A 4,314-nucleotide genomic window follows, 5' to 3' on the forward strand; every position below is an offset into this window, starting at 1 on the left:
TCCGCCGCCCGCGCCCTCCCCGGCTACCTGAACCCCGGCCCCCGGAGGTGCTCCTCGAGCCCTCCCTGCCGGGGCCTTCGTGTTTGCCCCGCCTTCCCTCTCCCCGCCTTCCCTCTCCCCGCCGCTGGCAGAGGGCCTGGGGCGCCTCAGGGCCTACCGTGTGGCAGCGCCCCGGCCTGCTGCGCCGTGGTCTCTCAGGCAGGCGTTCCCCGAGTTCAGCAGCTCACGGCAAGGTCTGTCCTTATTAACTGCAGCCCTTCAAACCCTGCTCCTTGCCTGCAGTGGGGCCACGGTGGTTGTTACGGTTAATGTTGAGATGGGATGAGCTGGGGCCGTCCCACAAAAGCATCCTCAGGGAAGGAGAAGCTGTGGCACCTGCACTGGAGAACTTCTTTCCCGCCTCTGCAGTAGAGGGCAAGAGCAGCGGTGTGGTGGGAAGAGGAGAAGCTTGCACAGCAGCCGGCCCTGCTGCCAGGCTGCAAGATGGTACTTGTCAGCCGGCTACACTGGCAGATGCACAGTAGAGCTAAGAAATGGCAGCTAAAATAATAGGGCCTCTTCCTCTGCTCTTCCTACGTGTTTTTTTCATATTCATAGGTAAGGCTATGTCCTTTAAAAGCAATTTTTTGATGCATTAGAATACGATCCATCTCATGGTTCTTAACTGTTGTGCTTAAGCTACAGTATTACAGAGTAAAAATAAGAACTTAGTTTAATCAGCATAAATTCAGAGAAAAATTATTTACTGTCACTAGATGTCTGTTAGCGTAGCTTTTTCTTTCACTAAAATTACCGTTTGATATTGCAAGCCAAAACCTCTCCTACCGTTCAGCACAACTGTAGCCAAAAATGTCAGAGGCACGCTCCCACGGCGAGTAAAAAAGTAGAACTGCAAGGTAGGGATTTGACCACAAGAGGTCACGCAAACCCAAACGATACTGAAGGATTTGAAAAGCGTGTTCCTTCTAAAAGAATTATTTCCGTTGAATTTCAAAGCACAGTGTCCGTTTAACTTATCATCTGTTGCTTTCATAAACAACCTGATGTGTCCTCAGCTACACACACCTCAAACTGAAGTAGAAAAACAACTGCATTTAGTTTCCTGAGAATAGTCCAGGGGATTCCAAAGCACGTGGACTGCGGAGCGCTTGGAAGTGGAACACGCTGCAGGATAACCCCCTCGGCAGGTATTGCTGTTCCTATCAAAAACACTCGCGAGGACGGGTACCTGCACTAATGTTTCGGTGGCACATTTTTGTCAATTGTTTGCAGGAAATAGGCAACCCTATTTAAATTTGTAACTGTCTGGAAAATTACACTGATCATCCATCTGACAGGTAGAAGCAGGGAGATGGGCTGAGGCAGGGAGGGGAAAAACTTGGGAGGATGCTGAAAGCAGGCCCAGTCTTTAAAGATGAAGCCTGTTTTGAGCAGACTCCTGATAGACCCAGGTAGCTTGTCCCTGGAGAGGACTGTTGTCAGTTCGTATGAGGAATGGAGATGACAGAAAAACCTGAAGGGTCATCTGAATTTGGTGGCCTCCTGAGCCAACATGGTATGAGCGCCACAGAAGTCACTTTGGTGTTGGGGTCACTTTTGGTAGCCCTGGGATTTCTCCAGGCTGGCAGGAGCACATGAGTCAGTCCTGGTGACTCTGCTGGAAGAAAGTCATGTTACTGATTTGGCACAACTGCGGAGGTCTCGAGAAGAGACCGCAGTCCTTGGCATTTACAGACCATGTGGTCCAGAAGCTTGAGCGAGGGGCCTGGCGTATGCACCTGTGAGAAGATTAATACTTTGTTTTGCAGCTTTTTAATTCGTCCCATGCAATGATACCAGTTCTCCCGGTCTGTGGTGTCCCCTTGTTTGGGTCTGGGCATTCCTCCGTTTGTGGTGACAGCCACTTAAGAAATGCCACACTGGAAACATACCCAAGTCTGTATTTTAGAAAGTCTGGATCCAATGTCACATGCCCTCCCCGAGGTGGGGTAGCTCCGCACTTGGATATCCGCAATAATGTCAGAGTTAAACTTTGCAATACTGGATTATTGTACATCCCCTTTTCTCTGGTGGGCCCAGGCTGGGGGAAACACAGATCACACCAGTATTTATTAGATAGCCTTTTATTATGCTGCTAATAGCAAGGGACTCATCGCACACTGCATTCACTTATTCCCTCATGCAGTTCACAAACATGCGCACTAACACGTACCTGGGTGGAGCAGGACTTGGGAGACGAAACCCAGCTGTTTACTTAAAAGCAGAGGCATGTATTGATGTGCCAGGGGCTTTGAGGTGGGCGTTCAGGAATTCCCTCCAGATGATTTGTTTCATCGTATATATATATGTGCACGTATTTTATATATTTATATACATAGATAGATAATCTTGTACTTTTGCATATAGCAGCCTTCTTGGATGTAGCCTGGGTTGTACAACTCATGGTTGATGCTCGTGGATTTGGACAGATGCGGCAGAGTCTCAAGTATTCAGAGTTTATCGGTTTTTGTGGATTCAGCAGGACTGCTAGTCTCTGGAGCTTATCAGTTCTTGGCAGACTTTCGCATGCTACCACTTGGCACGCGCTTTCCCTCTCTTCAGCCTGCTGTTTTCTGGTACCTGTTTCTCCATCCACACACATGCCTGTAGAGCCATTCACACAAACTCACACAGAGGGGGCTTTTATGACATGGTCTTCAGTTTCTCTCTAGTAAAATATATAATTCTAGTTGTTTTTCTACCAGTCTCAGCAGAGTAGGTTATAGAATAATTAAAACATGAAGGACTTGGAAGTTGTTTGATAGGAGGCTATGAAAGGTGCCATTACTGAAAAAAATTATAAACAACCCTGTCCTTCCCTCTTTCTTTGAATACCCTTTTTTGAAGAGAAAACCCCAGGGAATTGTTAAGTTGCTGTAGTGCAGACTTTACACCAAGCTCAGCTGAACACCGAGAAGTGCTGTATTTATCTTAATTCTTTTCCTCTCTCTCCCCCTGCCAATGCATACGCAAATACTCTCACACAGCCTTCAACTGTGCTTTTTAGCTCCTAAGTGGTTCTGAACAATTTCCATTCTAGGAACATTGGAAATGGCAAGGATTTGGCTTTTTTCCAAGATATTGTCTCAAAATTTTTGAAACTGAAACAACTTTGGATATACCCTGCTTTACTAGATTATACAGTACCTTCTCTACAGCTGATACAGAAAAGGATGATGGACTGTTGTTAATGGTGGAGCAGGATCCAGGATCTAGCTTGCAATGCAGTGACTCTGCTATACCTAGGCTTTCCTCTGGAGTTTGGAATTAATCATTTCTATCTTGTTAGATGCTGGAATAAGGAAAACACTAACCAGGTAAATTTGAGGTCTTTCTGGAAAAATGAAATAATGTAAATCAAGAAGGATACCTAGAACAATAACCGCAACAGAAAAGCAAAGTACACTTGAGGCCAGGTGCCTGGTTGTTTGTCTTCTGTAGTGTTTGCTGTCTCTGATGTTCTTTGGAAGAAACATTTGACAGGAAGGAAGAGTCATTCCTCAGGTGAGGCGTCTTGTTCTTGAAGTTGCCAGGTACAGCCAAGAGCAAACCGGTGAGGCTTAGGAAGCAGCAGGAGCAAGGGTGCTCCTGGCACAGGCAGTGCCCTCCCTGACCATGATGCAGACCCACAGCATATGAATCATAGGATCCTAGAATCACAGAATGGTTTAGGTTGGAAGAGACCTTCAAAGATCATCTAGTTCCAGCCCCCCCAGCCATGGGCAGGGACATCTTCCACTAGATCAAGTTGCTCAAAACCCCATCTAACCTTGCAGAGTTCCAATGATGGAGCATCCACAACTTCTCAGGGCAATCTGTTCCAGTGTCTCACCACCATCATAGTAAAAATTTTTTTCCTTATGTCCAATCTAAGTGTACCCTCTTTCAGTTTAAAACTGTTTCCCCTTGTCCTGTCACTACAGGCCCTGGTAAAAAGTCTCTCTCCATCTTATAAGCCCCCTTTATATATTGAAAGGCCACAATAAGGTCTCCCTGGAGCCTTCTCTTCTCCAAGCTGAACAACCCCAATTCTCTCAGACTTTCTTCATAGGAGAGGTGTTCCAGCCCTCTGACCATTTTCATGGCCATGCCCTGGACCCGCTCCAACAGGTCCATGTCTTTCCTGTATTGAGGACTCCAGAGCTGGACGCAGTACTCCAGGTGGGGTCTCACCAGAGCAGAGTCGAGGGGCAGAATCACCTCCCTCAACCTGCTGGCCACGCTTCTTTGGATGCAGCCCAGGATCCGGTTGGCCTTCTGGGCTGCGAGTGCACA

The sequence above is a fragment of the Aptenodytes forsteri genome, unplaced genomic scaffold, assembly GCF_000699145.1.
Source record: "Aptenodytes forsteri isolate BGI_AS27 unplaced genomic scaffold, ASM69914v1 Scaffold2066, whole genome shotgun sequence".
NCBI classification, from domain to species: domain Eukaryota; kingdom Metazoa; phylum Chordata; class Aves; order Sphenisciformes; family Spheniscidae; genus Aptenodytes; species Aptenodytes forsteri.